At 44.0% G+C, this 21,547-nt stretch overlaps 4 non-coding genes across 4 annotated transcripts; 3 read left to right on the top strand and 1 right to left on the bottom strand.

Moving 5' to 3' along the window:
- The first annotated feature begins 1,925 nt into the window (after window positions 1-1,925).
- Window positions 1,926-1,998, top strand: trnak-cuu (transfer RNA lysine (anticodon CUU)). The gene has a single exon. It is a non-coding gene; the product is annotated as a tRNA-Lys (tRNA).
- Window positions 1,999-2,066: 68 nt separating this feature from the next.
- trnal-cag (transfer RNA leucine (anticodon CAG)) lies at window positions 2,067-2,149 on the top strand. Its single transcript has one exon. It is a non-coding gene; the product is annotated as a tRNA-Leu (tRNA).
- Window positions 2,150-14,009: 11,860 nt separating this feature from the next.
- Window positions 14,010-14,082, top strand: trnav-uac (transfer RNA valine (anticodon UAC)). The gene has a single exon. It is a non-coding gene; the product is annotated as a tRNA-Val (tRNA).
- Window positions 14,083-21,206: 7,124 nt separating this feature from the next.
- Window positions 21,207-21,279, bottom strand: trnak-uuu (transfer RNA lysine (anticodon UUU)). Its single transcript has one exon. It is a non-coding gene; the product is annotated as a tRNA-Lys (tRNA).
- Between the last annotated feature and the right edge of the window lie 268 nt (window positions 21,280-21,547).

Raw genomic sequence — 21,547 nt, 5'->3', positions numbered from 1 at the left:
TGTTGGCGCTGAGGCACAGGAGACCTCCGTTCCTTTCTTCAACCTGAAAGCTTTGTGTGTCTGCCCGGAAACGGCTGTTTTGCTCGAGCACTTGCCTCTGCTCACCAGCAGGGCAAGTGCACCTTTGAGTAACAACACGTCAAACCGCACTGACTTTATTACGAACAGAAGACAAACACACGTCTTCGTTCAAAAACCACCCTGCAGGTGGACACGGAGTGAGATAAACACAGGGCAGAGAGGCAGACAGTATCCGGAAACATCGGGAAGTAGATAAGAGAAATAGATTGAGCGCTTTGTTATCAGAAAATTGTCTGAACCTCCACGGTCAATGAAAGGGCTTTTGTTGGTCGGTTTCCCATTGAACCGGATAATTCGGGAGAACTTGGTCGATATTTGGTTCGCTTCCCTTGACCCCACCAGCGGAAAAGGTTTGTCGATCCCACCCGACAACTCGTTTCAAAAACCACTCTGTCCAAAGCAAATGTATCCTTCCAGATTAAAAGGGAATAAAACTTGAAAACAGCGTCACTGTGGATCAGTTTTCTCTCACTCAAAGTAAACTGTTTTATGAAGTCAAAGATGCACCTTCCAAAGAATCAGGGAACAGCCACTGTCTCCCTTTTTGGCAGGAGAAGAAAATCGATGTGGATGTTTATGGAGACCAAGTTCCAACATAATGTTCCTGCCCGGAATCGAACTGGGGACTTTTTGTGTACAAGGCAGACGTGATAACCGCTACACTACGGAAATGGATAATATTTCACTAAACAATGGGCAACTGAATGGTGTTCTCTCTCTGCTCGCAGTTGGAATGTGTTGTTTCAAGTGCAGCAAGAGATACAGACAGTGGCTGTTCCCCCTTTGCTTTAAAAACTCTCAGGGTGGTGGGTTTGAGCCCACGTTGGGCGAGTACCGTTTTAAACTTTTATGCTGCTTCCACCGGTGAGCCCCAGCTCTGACACTTCCCCCACCCCCCCCTCTGTCTCACCGCGCACGATGGGGCCGCGCCCGGGCTGAATCTCTCCAATTAGGTTTCCGCCCCTGTCGCAGCATGAAATGGTCCTTATCAAAGTCACAAATGATACCGTATGTGACTACCACCATGATAAACTATCCCTCCTCATCCTTCTCAAATACAATATCTCACCGTGCTGTTATCCTGTTAGACTAGTTTCCTCTCTCTGCTCTTATTTGGAATATGTTGCTTTTCCGTCTGACAACACTTGGTATCATCGTATTATGTTAGTCCACAAGAGGAGATCATTCGGCCCATCGTGCCTGTGCCGGGTCAAACGCACATTTTCGTTCAAAATTCGTTCAGGAATAGATTGAGTGCTTTGTTATCAGAAAATTGCCTGAACCCCGACAGTCTACAGCTTTCCACCTCGATATCAACCACACGGCCTATTTTTGTGTCACCCGCAAATTTCTTCATCATGCCCCCTACGTTTAAGTCCAAATCGTTAATGTATACCACAAAAAGCAAAGGACCAAGTACCGAGCCCTCCGGCACCCCACTGGAAACAGCCTTCCAGCCGCAAAAACACCCATCGACCATTACCCTTTGCTTCCTGCCACTGAGCTAATTTTGGATCCAACAAGCCACATTCCCTTGGATCCCATGGGCCTTTAATTTTTCGATCAATCTGCCATTTGGGAATTTTTCAAAAGCCTTGCTAAAATCCATGTCGACTACATCAATTGCGCGACCCTCATCGATCCTCCTTGTCACCTCCTCGAAAAATTCAATCAGGTTAGTCAGACACGACCTCCCCTGAACAAATCCATGCTGACTGTCCTTGATGAGTCCGTGCCTTTCGAAGTGACAGTTTATCCGAGCCCTCAGAAATTATTCCAATAATTTGAAATGGAGTCTTTCTCCTGGTTGCTGCAATAACAGACAAGGCGATTAAAGTAACCATGCCCGGCTAGCTCAGTCGGTAGAGCATGAGATTCTTAATCTCAGGGTCGTGGGTTCGAGCCCCACTTTGGGCGAGTGCGATTTTCAAATTTTATGCTCAATTCACTGTGCAGAAATAATGCAGAATGGAATTTCATCGGTAGTCAGGATGGCCGAGCGGTCTAAGGCGCTGCGTTCAGGTCGCAGTCTCTTCTGGAGGCGTGGGTTCGAATCCCACTTCTGACATTCCTTACTTTTACGAAGACGTGAAAATATTTTATTGGTGGATTGGGCTGCAGCTGATTTTTCGACCAAGTTGAGTTGCTCCTCCCACAAAAGCAACTGGCTTTTTGATGGAAATGTGACTTGAGAAGTTTCAAACGGTGAAATGTTTGACATATTAATGACCTGGACAAAGAAATAGAACAGCAGTGGGAAACATTTAAAACGGTGATCAATAGAGTCCAGGAGAAATATATCCCACTGAAAAGCAAGAACAAACTAGCCAGAAATGACACACCAGGGATGAATAAAGAAATAAGGGTAAAATTGAAACTGAAGAAAAAGGCACACACTGGACAATAAAAGAGAGAGGGGAATGTGAAAAGACTGGGAAAGAAGTCTAAAGAAATATTAGAAAGGCAAAAAGGAATATAAAAAAAAGCAAAGTATTCGAGACACAACAACAGCCAAAGAAAATTTAGGATAGGAATAGGGTCACTTAGCGATACACACGACAAACTCACAGGCAATGACAGCGAAATGGCAGAAATATTAAATAATCACTTTGCTTCAGTATTTACCAGGGAGACTGGTATTGTGGGCATGGCAGTAGAAGAAGAGATCAAAAAAAATGTAAAGACATTTCAGATCGAAAGGGGGGATATAATTGATAAACTAATCAAACTTAGAGAGTAAATTTCCTGTTAAGAGCCTAACCAGAGTTTCAAACCGCTCAGCCACGCTAATTTCCCTATTACTGTTCAGGAGCTCATTTCACAGGGACACGATTACTGCGCTCCATTTAGGGAGGCTCAGTGAAAGGCGGAAATTGATCTATTAATCGAATCATAGAATAAGACAGCGCTATTCGGATACCATTCGGCCCATCGTGCCTGTGCCTGCTCTCTGAACGAGCTGTCCAGTTAGTACCACTCGCCTGCTGTTTCTCCATTGCCCTGAAAATGTTTCCATCCAAGCGTTTATCCAATTCCCTTTTGAAAACTGTGAGTTAAGAAAAACAATATTGAAAGGGGTGATGGGGTCTCTGCACCGTCGATGTAGAGTGTGTGATGATTGAAGTTATCAAGATGGTTGCTTTACACATGGTATGTTGTGCAATCATCCTGAAATATCTTCAATATCCAATACAAATTGAATTGCGAACCTGAAGGACAAACACTGGAAAACAAGTCACGAGTGAACGCAAATCATCTGGGACCCGTTTTCAGCCTCACGGCACTTTAAATAAAGTGAAATAACTTTGCATTGAAAATATTTGGAACTTGCATCTGAGCCTTCAACTGTTCCATTTGTAAAAGTTGCTGGCGTCTGAAGATGTACACGCCTCTGCTCCCTCCATTTAACAAGAAAGGAGATGTTTGACGTTGACGGGACCTGTTGGTTATGAGCTCATCCTTTACATTGAGTGGGTTCGCGTTTTTTAAACGGCGTCAACTTTAGCCCAGCGGTGAACTTCACAACAAACAAGTTCATCACCGTCTCACCGCGGGCACTGACTGACATGTTTATTGTTATTTCTTTCAGACCAAAATGAATAGTGACCGTGATTTTAAATTTGCACGAAGTGATTTTTAGATAGTCGCCTTTCAATGTTTCAAAGGTGACTCCTAATTTATGATTGTCCGGCCATTTCACCAGCCGTGTTGAAAACAAAACATGTCTCTGCTTTTCGCGTCTTTTTTCGAAAGGCAAAAGATATATTTCCCGTGGCCTCTGAAGGATGGACAAGTACATTTCAGAAAGCTGAAGCAAGTTCACCGAGCTTAAATCGTCTGACCACGTTAAAGGCAATGTTTTCAGATATATATGCTTCTGTGGTTCTCTTTCTTCTGTGCGTCCATCTGCAGGTCGATTTTGAATCAATACCAGTGTTCGTGTCAGTTTGTTGCATGAAATAAATGAGGGTATCAGGCGCTCCCCTCCCTGGCACTGGGTCGGTACTGAGTCAGGTTTTAGGCCAAACACCTGTTTCTTTTCTGTGAAAAAGCAATTAAAACCTTCATTCGGGAATGATCCAGTCTCATGTGAGCGGTGAAAGAAACAGTGACCCCGATGTGATGTGAACACCCAGACTTTTGATCTGGAGTCAGACCTTTGCGCCACGCACTCTGAATACAGGATCCAGGATGTTATTCGATACATGAATGTTTCTCAAACACCGTATAATTTATCCCACCTTGGTTGAATGGACAGGGCTTATCAAATTTCCACCAGGTCCCACCGGGTGTGGGACAGTATTGGAAGCAGCCTTCACCCCCAATATCACGGGTCTTTCATCGCCTGCTCTCAGCGGGCTGCAAGTTATGGACTTTGTTCACATTTAATCAGCAGTGTGAATCGTTAAATATTTACTCATTTTTAATGGGAACAAGGTTTCCGCTCGGTTTCGAACTGGGGACCTTTCGCGTGTTAGGCGAACGTGATAACCACGACACTACGGAAACCTGAAGCTTGCAGTCCCGTGTTCGGGACATAACGCCTCAGCCAAGCTGATTTCACAGGGATACATTCACTGCGCTGTATTTCGGAAGGCTGCAGAGAAGGACAGGTGGTGATGGTCAGGCAGGGAATCCCAGAGCATCGCGCCCACACAAACATTTCACTGTTTTTCATGTGCCTGATATCCGACCGCAGTTTGAACTATAGCGAATCAGGCATGCTCAGATGACATTGTTCACAGAGTGTTTTCTTGTCGCCAAATCACACATTCGAAAACTTGAAATGAGATTACGAGATCGGAGCCATTTAAAGTGCTCCCAGTTACTGCAGATCAGGAATTAAAACCTGGCACCGGCTTCAGGGCGATCAGAATGAGGCAATGAATCCGAAAGTGGGAAGAGAAAGGTGCAACTTTCGTCCATGGGTGGGCTCAAACCACCAAAGCTTTTGGTTAACATCCGAACACGCTAACCGATTGCGCCACAGAGATCACCCAATGGATGTGTTTGCAAGATACACTAAAGCAGCGTGTCACCTAGCCAAAGTTACAAGTTGCAGTCACAGAAATGCAATTGTCCACTATCAGTGTTACTTTTCCAGAAACAAAGGATGGGACATTGTTTGTGGAAACATGGAAACGGTCTGGTCTCGCTCACAGCATCGATATCACCGACAACCAGCTCTCCTGCAACCGACGCGCCCACCGGTGCTTTGTCTGTCACTCAGTAGCACTGTGGGAGAACCTTCACCACACGGACTGCAGCGGTTCAAGAAGGCGGCTCACCACCACCTTCTCAAGGGCAATTCGGGATGGGCAATAAATGCTGGCCTCGCCAGCGACGCCCACATCCCATGAACAAATAAAGAAAAAGTATTCTAAGCGTCCTGACGCTGATGTCAGGTTTTGATCCCTGATCTGCAGTAACTGGGAGCGCTTTAAATGGCTCCGAACTCTTAATTTCACCCACAACATCAGAGTAACTGTTCCAGGGGGACATGCCGACTCAGCTGCGTCTTGGCCGCCTGTCTGGTCAGTCTTTTATTCGCCTCCAATTCCGTTTCCCAAAGCGTATCTATAGATTCACAAAGCTGTTTGTCATTTCGGTTCCTTTCGATTTGTCCAGCTCCCGACTGGCAATAATTTGCAAACCTGGTTGCAAACCTCCGCCTGGCATCGTGTCCAGGGATGGGGTATGTGGAGAGACTGGACAATCTGGGATTGTTCTCCTTCGAGCAAAATAAGGTTAAGGGGAGATTTAATAGAGGTATTCAAAATTATGAGGGGATTTTGATAGAATGGATGGGGAGAAGCTGTTTCCATTGGCAGGAGGGTCCATAACCAGAGGATGCAACCTGCATTTGTCGAGCGCCTTTAACGTAGTAAAACGTCACAAGGTGCTTCACGGGAGCGTTATTGAACAAAATTTGACACGAAGCCACATAAGGAGATATTGGGACAGGTGACCAAAAGCTCAGTCGAAGAGGTAGGTTTTAAGGTATGTGTTAAAGGAGAGAGAGGCGGAGAGGTTTAAGGAGGCATTTCCAGAGTTTAGGTAGCTGAAGGCACAGCCGCCAATGGTGGAGCGATTTAAATCGGGGATGCGCAAGAGGCCAGAATTGGAGGAGCACAGAGATTTTTTTTTTATTCGTTCATGGGATGTGGGTGTCGCTGGCAAGGCCAGAATTTATTGCCCAAACCTAATTGCCCTTGAGAAGGTGGTGGTGAGCCGTCTTCTTGAACCGCTGCAGTCCGTGTGGTGAAGGTTCTCCCTCAGTGTTGTTAGGTAGGGAGTTCCAGGATCCAACGGCGATGAAGGAACGGCCGATATATTTCCAAGTCGGGATGGTGTGTGACTTGGAGGGGAACGTGCAGGTGGTGTTATTCCCATGTACTTGCTGCCTTTGTCCTTCTAGGTGGTTGATGTCACGGGTTTGTGAGGTGCTGTGCAAGAAGGCAATCGAGTAACAAGTCGAGCAATGTATTCCGCTCAATCATTGATCATTCCATTCAGATCTTCTGCTTTTCAGCTGCACTTCCCCCCAAACATTGCAAATAATTTTGCTCAGTATTTGTTTCGCTTGTTTAATATTTTGTTCTCCGGCTTAGCTAGATTAATATTTCATTTCAATTATCAATGACAGGGAGCAATGAACAATGAACTAGTGATCAAAGTTTCGTTTATTATTAAAAAGCAGTGATTCCAAAATTATCCAGGCTGATATGAATGGTATAAGAAGTAGTGATTTCGACATGATTTAAATACGCAGCCTTCAGAATCCAGAGTCAGACGCGCTACCGTTTCACCACGAGGTCTACTGATGGCATAGATTATATATATATATATATATTATATATACTTATTATATACTTAAATATATATGTTTGATGCAGTGTTCCCTTGTGGTTGGGAATAGTTCATTGCACAAAAATAATTCAAGTCTGTGAGACATTTAATGTTTTTTTAATCGCCATTAATACGTTCTGTTGCACACTGAAGGAAATGCTAACTTGTTTGCCAAGTGACAATTAAAACGTCAATAAATCTTTGTGTTTTGTATGTCATGAACTTTCATCCCTTCCCATTTTACATACTGTATTTTAGGAGTCTGCTTAAAAGTGTTTAGTGCTTATTATACCAGGAATCTGGTGTAGCCGTTGTTAAATTTAAAAAGGTTTGTCGCCCCTTTCATGCATGAACAAACTCGACCCTGAAGGTTTATGGGGAGCAAGTCCCAACAACATGCTTCCCTCCGAGGTTAAATCGGGGACTTTCTGCGTGTAACTGGTGAACATGATAACCGCTGCACTATGGAAATGAGAAACTTTTCGTTCTTAGCTCTGAAGGAAGTGTCTCGGGAAAACATGAACTGTTGACTCTCTTTGCACTGACTCTTTTCACGAATATTTCATCGATCGAAACTGTCCAAGTCACAGGGAAAAAATGTCAAAGTCATTAAACTCCCGAATTAGCCCCAAAATCTATCAATCTCAGTTTTTAAATTTTCAATTGACCCCCAGCCTCAACTGCTTTTTGAGGGAGAGAGTTCCAGAATTCCACTCCCCTTTGTGTGAAGAAGTGCTTCCTGACATCAACCCTGAACGGCCCAGCTCTAATTTTAAGGTTATGCCCCCTTGTTCTGGACTCTCCCCACCAGAGAAAATAGTCTCTATCTGCCCTGTCAAATCCTTTAATAATCCAAACACCTCAATTAGATCACCCCTTAATATTCTGCACTCAAGGGAATGCAAGTCTGGTCTTTGCAACTTGTCCTCACAATTGCTTATCAAGGATAGCCAACAAAAAGGGTTTTACGACGGCTGGCTCTTGAATGCATTGGTTTTTGTCAACGGGCTCGTTGGTCTAGGGGTATGATTCTCGCTTCGGGGTTGTCTATCCAAATATGTGAGAGATCCCGGATGAGCCCTTATTTTACTCTTCAACTTCCAAAGACAGAAAAGTACCCAAATCACCACACATGAGTGAAACAATTCCAATGTTTCATACTATTACAAAACACAACTGCCCAACGTGGTTCTGATGAAAGTTCATTGACCTGAAACATTAACTATGTTGCTCTCTCCACAGATTCTGCCTGACCTGCTGAGGGTTTCCAGAATTTTCGATGTCATCAGAGTATCACTTCCCTCATCACCGAACTACACTCCTCCACTAGATGTCGCCTTGTGGTGCAAGCAGGCTCCTTCCACACAGCCAGGTGTTCTGCTTTAGGCATTAATTATAACTATAACTTTTGAACTTGTTAGTTAAAACATATGGCCTTGCCCATTGACCAGAGAGCAGAATGGTGTTTATCTCTCACCAGTACAGCCCTTTCCCGCTGCGTCAGCTTGGAATGATACGGAGCAATCATACATATCTCACACCTCTCCTGCTTCCCTGTGAAGCTGGTAAGACGAACAGCACACAATGCTGTCTGACACACATACACACCAGCTCTGAATGATTTAAAGGCCTTGTTATGATTGTCAGAGAATTGTTTATATCAAAAGGATAATTAAACTTATGAGTATTATGATATCAGCTCCGATCCAAGAGTTTCTTGACTTCAGAATCTACTCGTCTCTATATTAAACATATGCATGCATATAAAATGAAGCAAATCTGTCTGATGATTGTAGTTTCATTCTCCCAACAGAGATTTATACTTCCTTACTTAAGAGGCAAATGGTAAAGGTTAATATTAATTCAATATAAAGACTAACTCTTTCCTTACAATACAGATACCCCAAACTAATATAACACTTCAAACTGATAGAGCTTCTCAAATTAAAAGAGTACCTCAAACTAATACGGTACCTCAAGCTAATACAATACCTGAAACGGATAGAGAATCTGAAACTAATATGATACCTCAAGCTAATACAACATCTCAAACTAATAAAGAACCTCAAACTAATACAGTACCTCAATCAAATACAACACCTTAAACTAATACAGTACCTCAAACCGATACAGAACCTGAAACATAAATTAATACCTCAAACTAATACAGCATCTCAATCTAATACAGTATCTCAAAGCAATAAAGTACCTCAAACAAATACAACAGCTTAATCCAATACAGCACCTCAAACTGATGCAGAATCTGAAATTAATATTTTTTTTTTATTCGTGAATGGGATGTGGGTGTCGCTGGCGAGGCCGGTATTTATTGCCCATCCCTAATTACCCTTGAGAAGGTGGTGGTGAGCCGCCTTGTTGAACCGCTGCAATCCGTGTGACGAATGCTCTCCCGCAGTGCTAATAAGTAACAGACCAAGCAGCGATTAGCGCGCCGGTTGCAGGAGAGCTGGTTGGCGGTGATATCGATGCTGTGAGCGAGATCAGACCGTTTCCATGTTTCCACAAACAATGTTCCTTCCTTTATTTCTGGAAAAGTAACACTGATAATGGACAACTACATTTCTGTGGCTGCAACATGAAACTTTGGCCAGGTGACACGCTGCTTTCATGTATCTTGCAAGAAACCACACCGGTTGGTCTCTGTGGCGCAATCGGTTAGCGCGTTCGGCTGTTAACCGTAAAGGCTGATGGTTCGAGCAAAAAAACACTCAATGAACAATATCATCTGCGCATGCCATTCGCAATAGTTTAAACTGCGGTCGGATAACAGGTACATGAAAAAAACAGTGAAATGTTTGTGTCGGCGCGATGCTCTGGGATTCCCTGCCTGACCATCGCTCCCTGTCCTTCTCTGCAGCCTTCCTGAACACAGCGCAGCAAATGTATCCCTGTGAAATGAGCTCCTGGACAGTAATACGGAAATTAGTTTGGCTGAGGGGTGATATCCATATCACAGAGCTTGCAGTATCAGTTTTCCGTAGTATAGTGGTTATCACGTTTGCCGAGAAAGCGAAAGGTCCCCGGTTCGAAACCGGGTGGAAGCATTTTGAAACCTTGTCCCCATTAAAAATGATTAAATATTTAACGATTCACATTGCTGAATGATGTGAACAAAGTCCATATCTCCCAGCCCTGTTCATGCAGTCCGTTGGGAGCAGGCGATGAATGCCAGCGTGATATTGGGGGTGAAGGCTGCTTCCAAGACTGTATCACACCCGGTGGGATCTGGCGGAGATTTGATCAGCCCGATCCATTTAACCAATATATGAAACGGTGTTTGAGAAACATTCAAAAAATATAATAACATCCAGGATCATGTCTTCAGAGTGCGTGGCGCAAAGGTCTGACTCCAGATCAAAAGGCTGCGTGTTCACATCACATCGGGGTCACTGTTTCTTTCACCGCTCACATGAGACTGGATAATTCCCGAATGAAGGTTTCAATTGCTTTTTCACACAAAACAAAACAGAAGTTTAGTCTAAACCCTGACTCAGTACCGACCCAGTGGCAGGGAGGGGAGCGCCTGATACCCTCATTTATTTCATGCAACAAACTGACACGAATACTGGTATTGATTCAAAATCGACCTGCAGATGGACACACACAGAAAAAAGACAACCACAGAAATAGACAGCAACTACTTGTATATATATATATATATATCTGTATATATCGCCTTGAACGTGGTCAGACGATTTAAGCTCGGTGAACTTGCTTCTGCTTTCTGAACTGTACTTGTCCATCCTTCAGAGGTCACGGGAAATATATTTTTTGCCTTTGGAAAAAAGACGCGAAAAGCAGAGACATGTTTGTTTTCAACACGGCTGGTGAAATGGCCGGACTATCATAAATTAGGGGTCGCCTTTGAAACACTGAAAGGAGACTACCTAAAAATCACTGAGTGCAAATTTAAAATCACGGTCACTATTTATTTAGGTCTGAAAGAAATAACAATCAACATGGCATGATGTGGAGATGCCGGTGATGGACTGGGGTTGACAATTGTAAACAATTTTACAACACCAAGTTATAGTCCAGCAATTTTATTTTAAATTCACAAGCTTTCGGAGGCTTCTTCCTTCCTCAGGTGAACGTTTGTTGGAAACGTTTGTCATTTCCAACAAACGTTCACCTGAGGAAGGAGGAAGCCTCCGAAAGCTTGTGAATTTAAAATAAAATTACTGGACTATAACTTGGTGTTGTAAAATTGTTTACAATAAATATGGCATTCAGCGTCCGCGGTGAGACGGTGTCGAACTTGTTTGCTGCGAAGTTCACCGCTGGGCTAAAGTTGAAGGACGCGAACCCACTCAATGTAAAGAATGAGCTCAGAACCAACAGGTCCCGTCAACGTCAAACACCTCCTTTCTTGTTCAATAGAGTGAGCAGAGGCGTGTTCATCATCAGACGCCAGCAACTTTAAGAACTGGAACAGATAAAGGCACAGATGCAAGTTCCAAATCTTTTCAATGCAAAGTTATTTCACTTTATTTAAAGTGCGGTGAGGCTGAAAACGGGTCCCAGATGATTTGCGTTCACTCGTGACTTGTTTTCCAGTGTTTGTCCGTCAGATTTGCAATTCAATTTGTATTGGATATTGAAGATATTTCAGGATGATTGCACATCATACCATGTGTAAAGCAACCATCTTGATAACTTCAATCATCACACACTCGACATCGACGCTGCAGAGGCCCCAGTACCCCTTTCAATATTGTTTTTCTTAACTCACAGTTTTCAAAAGGGAATTGGATAAACGCTTGGATGGAAACATTTTCAGGGCTATGGGGAAACAGCAGGCGAGTGGGACTAACTGGACTGCACTTTCAGAGAGCAGGCACAGGCACGATGGGCCGAATGGCATCCGAATGGCGCTGTCCTATTCTATGATTCTATTAATTGGTCAATTTCCACCTGTCACTGAGCCTCTCGAAATGGAGCGCAGTAATCGTGTCCCTGTGAAATGAGCTCCTGAACAGTAATACGGAAATTAGCGTGGCTGAGCGGTTTGAAACTGTGGTTCGGCTCCTAACAGGAAATTTCCTCTCTAGCTTTGATTAGTTTATCAATTATCTCCCCCCTTTCGATCTTAAATCTCTTTATATTTTTTTTGATCTCTTCTTCTCCTGTCATGCCCACAATATTAGTCTCCCTGGTAAATACTGAAGCAAAGTGATTATTTAATATTTCTGCCATTTCGCTGTCATTGCCTGTGAGTTTGTCATGTGTATCCCTTCGTGGCCCTATTCCAATCCTAAATTTTCTTTGGCTGTTGATGTGTCCAGAATACTTCGCTTTTTTGATATTCCTTTTTTCCTTTCCAATATTTCTTTAGACTTCTTTCCCAGTCTTTTCACATTCCCCTCTCTCCTTTATTGTCTCGTGTGTGCCTTTTTCTTCAGTTTCAATTTTGTCCTTATTTCTTTATTCATCCCTGTTGTATCATTTCTGGCTAGTTTTTTCTTGCTTTGTCGTGGGATATATTTCTCCTGGACTCTATCGATCATCGTTTGAAATGTTTCCCACTGCTGTTCTATTTCTTTGTCCCGGTCATTAATATGTCAAACATTTCACCATTCAAAACTTCTCAAGTCACATATGCATGACAAAGACAGTTGCTTTTGTGGGAGGAGCAAATAAACTTGGCAGAAAAATCAGCTGCAGCCCAATCCACAAATAAAATATTTCCACGTCTTGGTAAAAATCAGCAATGTCAGAATCCAGAAGAGACTGCGACCTGAACGCAGCGCCTTAGACCGCTCGGCCATTCTGACTACCGATACCGTGTTTTATTCTGCATTATTTCTGCACTGTTGGCCAGTGATAGCAGCATGAAACTTAAAAATGGTCCTCGCCTAATGTGGGGCTCGAATCCACGATCCTGAGATTAATAGTCTCATGTTCTATCAACTGATCTCGCCAGACCTGAGTACCAATAACCGCCTTATCTATTATTGCAGCAAGCAGGAGAAAGACTCCATTTCAAATGAGGGACAGGATCAACTGTCACTTCGAAAGGCAAGGACCAATCAAGGGCAGTCAGCATGGATTTGTTGAGGGGAGGTTGTGTCCAACTAACCTGATTGAATTTTTCGAGGAGATGACAAGGAGGATCGATGAGGGTAGCGCAATTGATGTAGTCTACATGGATTGTAGCAAGGCTTTTGAAAAATTCCCACATGGCAGATTGGTCGAAAAAGTAAAGGCCCACGGGATCCAAGGGAATGTGGCTTATTGGATCCAAAATTAGCTGAGTGGTAGAAAGCAAAGGGTAATGGTCAACGGGTGTTTTTGCGGCTGGAAGGCTGTTTCCAGTGGGGTGTCGCAGGGCTCGGTACTTGGTCCTTTGCTTTTTGTGGTGTACATTAACGATTTGGAGTTAAGCGTAGGGGGCATGATTGAGAAATTTGCGGGTGACACAAAAGTAGGCCGTGTGGTTGATAGCGAGGAGGAAAGCTGTGGACTGTGGGGGTTCAGGCAATTTTCTGATAAAAAAAACCTCTCAATCTGTCTCTGAACTTATTTTGAACGAATACGTGTGTTTGACCCGGCACAGGCACGATGGGCCGAATGATCTCCTCTTGTGGACTAACATAATACCATGATACTAAGTGTTGTCAGATGGAAAAGCAACACATTCCAAATAAGAGCAGAGAGAGGAAACTAGACTAACAGCATAACAGCACGGTGAGATATTGTATTTGAGAAGGATGAGGAGGGATAGTTTATCATGGTTGGAGTCACATAGGGCATCATTTGTGACTTTGATAAGGAGCATTTCATGCTGCGACAGGGGCGGAAACCGAAATGGAGAGATTCAGCCCGGGCGCGGCCCCATCGTGTGCGGTGAGACGGAGGAGGGCAGGTGGAAGCAGCATAAAAGTTTAAAACGGTACTCGCCCAACGTGGGGCTCAAACCCACTACCCTGAGAGTTTTTAAAGTTAAGGGGGAGCAGCCACTGTCTGTGTCTCCAGCTGCAATGGAAAGAACACATTCCAAGTCCGAGCAGAGAGAGCACACCATTCAGCTACCCATTGTGTAACATGCCATGCCATCGGTTTCCGTAGTGTAGCGGTTATCACGTTCGCTTTACACGCGAAAAGTCCCCAGTTCGATCCCGGGCGGAAACATTATGTTTGAACTTGGTCTCCACAAACAGACAGATCGATTTTCTTCTCCTGCCAAAAAGGGAGACAGTGGCTGTTGCCGTATTCTTTGTCACCTGCATATTTTACTTCATTAAACAGAAAATTTTGAGTGAGAGAAAACTGATCCACAGTGACGCTCTTTTCAAGTTTTATTCCCTTCTCATCTGGAAGGATATATTGGCTTTGGACAGAGTGGCTTTTGAAAGGAGTTAGTCTGGTGGGATGGACAAACCTTTTCCAATGGTGGGGGACAAGGGAATACGAACCAACCATCCACCAAGTTCTCCCGAATTCTCCGGTTCAATGGGAAACCGACCAACAAAAGCCCTTTCATTGACCGTGGAGGTTCAGACAATTTTCTGATAACAAAGCGCTCAATCTATTTCTCTTGTCTATTTCCCGATGTTTCTGGATACTGTCTGCATCTCTGCCCTGTGTTTATCTCACTATGTGTCCACCTGAAGGGTGGTTTTTGAACGAAGATGTGTGTTTGTCTTCTGTTATTTGCATTAAATAAATGAGGTCATCAGGTGCTTCCCTCCCGGCTCGAGGCAGACTTTCGAGCAGGGTTCTGTTAATTGTGAAGACGCAAAGAAAACTTGAATTGCAGAATTGTTTGAACCGGCTCTCAGGGAAAAAACTGTGACCCCGACGTGATTTGAACACACAACCTTCTGATCTGGAGTCAGACGCGCTACCGTTGCTCTACGATGCCTGGGTGTTTTAATGGGTGATTGTTTCTATCAATGTTTGTCAAGCACCGCTTTTGAGCTCCAAGATTGGTCGAATGGGTTGGCTTTCAAATCCCCGCCCACTCCCACCGGATGTCAGGCAGCATCAGAAGCATCGTTCACCTGTCAGGGGCAGCATGGCGCTCGCTTCCATCGCCTGCTGTCAGCGGACTGCAGCAAATCCAATTACATTCATCCTGCACCCAGAATTATCACATCACAGGAAAAGGATGTGGGAAACTGCTCAAGTTACAGAACAGGAGGGGAAACTTCTAAAAAACACTTAGACTTTCGGTGTTTAGACTTCGATTAGAACTGCAAAAAAGAACGTGTGAAAATATAAACTGTGGGTGTGATGTTTCTGTCTGTCGGAAACTGCTCAAAATACATAACAGGACGGGAAACTTCTGAAAAACACGTGGACTTTCGATGTTTGGACTTTGGTTAGAACTGCAAAAGAGAACGTGTGAAAATATAAACTATGGGTGTGATGTTTATATATAAAGTGAATGTTAGCGGATTTCTCCCGTTACTGTGGCAACTATGGGTTGTTAATTCATCAACAATAACTTCCGCTAGATTTTAGCCCGAGTGGTTACAAAATAGCAAGTTTAGTAGATTGACTTACAACAGAATTGTACCTCAGCTGTCTTCAACATTACATTCAACAGGATTATTATTATAATATAACTGTCTACAGATTACATTAATGTCAAGCAATCAACACAACCTGACCTGTCTGCGAATCCAGATATATCAGACCTGACCTTTGCGGACTGCCTGTGGCAATGGACTTCTGACTGACCCCTATTGAGAGGTCTAACATTTGAGAAGGGAGCATGCCCTATCTTTATACGATTCGGTTACATTGTTCTGTACGTAAGCACCACTGATCTTAACTCATGATCGTAAACCATCCGACTTTGCTGACTCTCAGAAACCACCAAGGATTGTTTCATGTCTTCGTGCTTATTTAGCCTTTCTCCGTCATCAGGTTTTATATGCTTATACTAGGTAAGTACAACCTGGAGATCAGGTGTCCAGGACACCCAAGTTTCTGTGGACATCAACATTTAATAGTTTCTCACCATTTCAAAAATATACTGTTTTTCTGTTCTTCCTACCAAAGTGAATAACCTCACATTTCCCCACATTTTGCTCCATCTGCCACCTTCTTGCCCACACACTAAAACTGTCTATATCCCTTTGCAGACTCTTTGTGTCCTCCTCACAGCTTACTTTCCCACCTAGCTTTGTATCATCAGCAAACTTGGATACGTTAAACTCGATCCCTTCATCAAGTCATTAAAAGTCTTCGATCGGCATATACATAGTAAACGGGTAGTAAGAGGAGGGGTAAGACCGATTAGGGACCAAAAAGGAGATCTACACATGAAGGCATAGGGCATTGCTTAGGTACTAAATGAGTATTCTGCATCCGTCTTTACCGAGGAAGAAAATGCTGCCTGAATGACAGTAAAAGGGGAGGTAGTTGGGATACTGGATGGGGTGAAAATTGATAAAGAGGAGATACTAGAAAGGCTGGCTGTACTTAAAGTAGATAAGTCACCTGGTCCGAATAGAATGCATCCTAGGTTGCTGAGGGAAGTAAGGGTGTAAATTACAGAGGTCCTGGCCATAACCTTTCAATCCTCCTTAGATACAGGGTTTGGTGCCAGAGAAGTGGAGAATTGCAGATTTTACACCCTTGCTCAAAAAAGAGTGAAAGGATAAACGCAGCAATTACAGGCCAGTCAGTTTAACCACGGTAGTGGGAAGCTTTTAGAAATGATAATCCGGGACAAAATCAATTGTCATTTGGACAAGAAAGCCACTGTGGATTTGTTAAAGGCAAATCGTGATTGAGTTTTCTGATTAGTTAACAGAGACGGCTGATGAGGGCAATGTGGTTGATGTTTTGTATATGGCCTTTCAAAAGGCGTTTGATAAAGTGCCACAAAATAGGCTTGTCAAAAGGGGCGATAGTGGCTGCTTGCTTATTCTTTCAAAGCGCTTTCTTTTATTTCACTCAACAGATAACTTTGAGTGAGCGAAAACTGATCCACAGTGACGCTTATTTCAAGTTTATACCCTTTGCATCTGAAAGGATATATTGTCCTTGGAAGGAGTGCAGCACAGATTCACCAGATTGTTACCAGGGTGCGATGCCTTAAATTATGAGAAGATGTTATATAAACTCGGCTTCAAGTCACACAAGTCACACTGCAAAAAGTTTTCATTTTTCTTACGTACATTAATGACCTGGACTTGGGTGTACAGGGTATAATTTCAAAGTTTGCAGATGGCACAAAACTCGGGAATCGATCAAACAATGTGGTGGATACTATCAGACTTCAGGAGGACATAGACAGCCTTGTGAAATGGACTTTATTAATAGGGGCATAGAGTAAAAAAGCAACAAAGTTATGACAAACGTTTACAAAACACTGATTAAGCTGCAGCTGGAGTATTGTGTTCAATTCTGGGCACCGCACTTTCGGAAAGATGTCAAGGCCTTGGAGAGTGTGCAGAGGAGATTTACTAGAATGGTAACAGGGATGAGGGACTTCAGTTATATGGCGAGAATGGAGAAGCTGGGATTATCCCCATAGAGCAGAGAAGGTTAAGCGGAGATTTGACAGAGGTGTTCAAAATAATGAAAGGTTTTGATAGAGCAAATAAGGAGAAACTGTTTTCAGTGGCAGAAGGGTCGGTATCCAGAGGACACAGATTTAAGGTAATTGGCAAAAGAGCCAGAGGCGACATGAGGGAACATAATTTACACAGCGAGTTGTTATGATCTGGAATGCGCTGCCTGAAAGGCCGGTGGAAGCAGATTCAATAGTAACTTTCAAAAGGGGATTGGATAAATACTTGAAAAGGAAAATAAATTGCAGGAATTCTGAGGAAAGAGCTTATGGGTGGTGAGACCATTGGATCGCACTTTCAAAGGGCTAGCACAGGCACGATGGGCCGAATGATCTCCTTCTGTGTTGTAACATGTTAAGTGTTGCTGGACGGAGAAGCAACACATTCCAAATCAGAACAGAGACAGGAGAGTAAGTCAGTTCACCATTGTTGTTAATGAAATAGTCGCAGTTTCCGTCGTGTAGCGGTTATCGCGTTTGCTTTAACTCACGAAAGGTTCCCGAGCATAAACATCCAGGGAGGAGTTTTTTTATCCTGCCAAAAAAGGCAAAACCTTTCTGCTGGTGAGGGAGTCTAAGTCAATATCACAATATCACAATCTCTGTTTGACGAGTGAAAACGGCCATACGCATCACTGTGAGTGTCAGAGACGAGTCTCAAGGTGCCGCGTCCTGTACAGTGAATGTCAAAACTTTTAAAAGTTGCAGAAAGTGTTCGGGATTCAGTTACACAAACCTCTAATGGGAATGAGATTTTGTCAGAGGTTGCAGCCTTCTCAACTTCTCTTGCCCTTTGTGAGGCAACTGCTCCGGTTTAAATTCACAAACTGGATGAGTTGGTGATCACGGTGCACCAGACTCAGCGGTCCCGGGTGAGACAGTGAGAGAAATCAGCCCGGGGGCGGCCACAATGTGCGCGGTGACACTGCACGGGAGGTCGGGGGGAGTCAGAGCTGGGGTTCACCCTTGAAAGCAACAGAAACAGTTTAAAAGAGAATTCGCCCAACGTGGGGCTCGAACCTACGACCCTGAGTTCAAGAGGCTCATGTTCTACCAACTGAGTTCGCCGGGCCTGGAATGTGCAGCTACTCTAAACTCGGCCCTGGCTGTCCAGGGACAGCAATCCCAACATAACGTCCATATCATTGGCTGTGTTTATCTCATTGTCTGTGTCGACCTGCAGGTTGATATTGAACGAATCCGAGTGTTTGTCTTCTGTTTTTAACATTAAATAAAAGAGGGCATCAGACACTTCCCTCCCTGACACTGGGGAACAAGTGAGACAGACTTGTTATTGTGAAAACGCAAATAAAGCATTAATTGCGGAATTTTACAGACTCTTATCAGCGCCAAAAGTAGCTTTACACCCCAATAAATAAATAAATGATACAAATAATACAATAATACATTTGTAAATAACAGAGTCACGAAACCAAAAATATTATTTGTACCTAATGTAAACACTCCCAGATATATTTGAAAATCTGCCATGCCTTCCCTGGTGGTCTTGTTGTTCGGATTCGGGACCTTCACAGCTGTGGCCTGGGTTCGATTCCCGGTTTGGGAATTTTGCTCTGACAAAAAACAAACGCAAATTTTGTCGAATCATGGCAAATTCACCGCACAGAAGGAGGCCATTCTGCCCATCGCGTCCGCGCCGGCCGAAAATAAGCCACCCAGTCTAATCCCACTTTCCAGCACTCGGTCCGTAGCATTTTACGTTACGCCACTTCAGGTGCATATCCAAGTATTATTTAAATGTAACGAGGGATTCCGCCTCTCCCACCCTTTCAGGCAGTGCGTTCCAGACACCCACCACCCTCTGGTTGAAAATAATTCCCCTCAGCCCCCCTCTAATCCTTCCACCAATCACTTTAAATCTATGCTCCCTGGTTATTGACCTCCCTGCAAAGGTAAATAGGTCCTTCCAATCGCCTCTATCAAGGCCCTTCATAATTTTGTACACCTCAATTAAATCACCCCTCAGCCTCCTCCGTTGCAAAGAAATCAACCCCAGCCTATCCAATCTTTCCTCACAGCCAACATTCTCCAGCCATGGCAACCTCCTCGTAAATCTCCTCTGTCCCCTCTCTCGTGCATTTCCATCTTTTTTGACCAGTCTGCCAATTGGGACCTTGTCAAAAGCCTTGCTAAAATCTATGCGGACTACATCAAAGTACTCCAGGTGTGTTCTCACCCAAACCCTATTTAATTGCAGCAAGACTTCCTTATACTCCAACCTCCTTGCAATAAGGCAAACATACCATTTTTCTTCCTAATTGCTTGCTGTACCTGCATGTTAAATTTCTGTGATTTATTTACAAGTAAACCCAACTCCCTCTGAATACCAACATTTATTGGACTCTCACCTTTTGAAAAATATTCTGCTTTTCTATTCTTCCTACCAAAGTGGACAATTTCACATTTTCCAACCTTATACTCCAACTGCCACTTTCTTACCCAATCACTTAACCTCTCCACCTCCCTTTGCGTCCTCCTCACGGCTTACTTTCCCATCTATCTCTTTATCATCAGCAAACTTGGATCCATTAAACTCGGTCCCCTCATCTAAGTCATTAATATAGAATTTGAACAGCAACTGCAATATAAATTGTCCGCCCAGGATCGAAAGCAGGGCCGTTCACGTGTAAAGCGAACTGTTAACCACTACACCACAAAAAAACCGCTGGTGACTGATACCGGACAGAGGGGAACTGACCAGTCATCTCTCTCTGCTCTGATTGGGACAGTTTTACTTCTCTTTAAACAACATCTCTCCTGTCCCACACTAAAATAATGGAATAGAATCATAGAATATTACAGCACAGAAGGAGGCCATTCGGCTGTGTTGCCCTGCCGATTCTTTGAAAGAGCTGTCCAATTTAGTCCAAAAAACGCAGCCTTTTCCCCGTAAACTTGCAAATCAGTTCTCTTCAAGTACCTGTCCAATTGCCTTTTGAAAGTTCCTATGAAAGCTGCTTCCACCGCCCTTTCAGGGAGTGGCTACCAGATCGGAACAACCCTCTGTGTGAAAAAAAAATCTCCTCATTTCCCCTCTAGTCCTAAAAGCTCTCAATCCTTCTCCACGGATGCCTTTTTACAAACATTTCATTCATCAAAACCACACAAGCAACACAGGAAAAAGTCTTCATTTTCAAGTAATTAACGTTCCGAAGGAGCTCCCTAATTTCCCTCCCCTAACCTTATGAATCAGATCATGCTCGACCGGATCCTTTTCCACATGAACCGGCCTCCCCCCTCAGGAAGGAGCCATTCTGATTCTGTGACTGTGGCCAGCTTTGTTCGGGCAGTTGGTTTGACAGGGACCTCACACCGCACTCTCCTCCCGTATTTTGTTCCACATCCGCAGATTGGGGCCGGGCCTGGACTGACTTTTTTTCTCTGTCTCACCCGGGGCTGCTGAGTCTCCAACTCAGATCACAAACCAGCTCTCCGACACCCGATCACCAACTCACCCAGTTTGTAAATTGAAACTGGAGCAAGTGCCTCGTCAGAGAGCAAGAGATGTAGGTGAGGCAGCAACCTCTGACAAAACCTCAGGCTCATCAGAGAGGTTTGTGTATCTGAACCCCAAATAATCTTCTGCTCTTTTTAAAGTTTTGACCATTGCACACGAGGCGGCACTGACAGAATCGTCTCTTGCACTGACAGTCAAGCAAGCGGAGGGTTCACTCGGGAAAGCAGCGTGAAAGTTTAAAACAGAATTCGCCCAACATGGGGCTCGAACCCACGAACCTGAGATTAAAAGTCTCATGGTCTACCGACTGAACGAGCCGGGCCTGCTGAAATGGCTCAATTTGGTCTGTTATTGCAGCGAGGCAGCTGTTGGCTCCCCGTGAGGGGCTGAGTTCAGAATCGGAGAAGGATACAGCTCAGAAGCAGGCCATTCGGGCCATCGCGCCCGTGCCTTGTCCGACAAACCATGTACCAGATTCTCCTGAATTCCAAGGTGTGGAACGAAAGCGAACAAAAAAAGACCTTCCATTCGACCGTGGAGGTACAGGCAATTCTCTGAGAAACCGGCTTGTCTATTTCCCGGTGTTTGTC

This window comes from Heptranchias perlo, unplaced genomic scaffold, assembly GCF_035084215.1.
Source record: "Heptranchias perlo isolate sHepPer1 unplaced genomic scaffold, sHepPer1.hap1 HAP1_SCAFFOLD_59, whole genome shotgun sequence".
In the NCBI taxonomy this organism is placed as follows: domain Eukaryota; kingdom Metazoa; phylum Chordata; class Chondrichthyes; order Hexanchiformes; family Hexanchidae; genus Heptranchias; species Heptranchias perlo.
The sequence above is the reverse complement of the archived record's forward strand: the minus strand, read 5'-3'. Positions and strand labels throughout refer to the sequence as shown.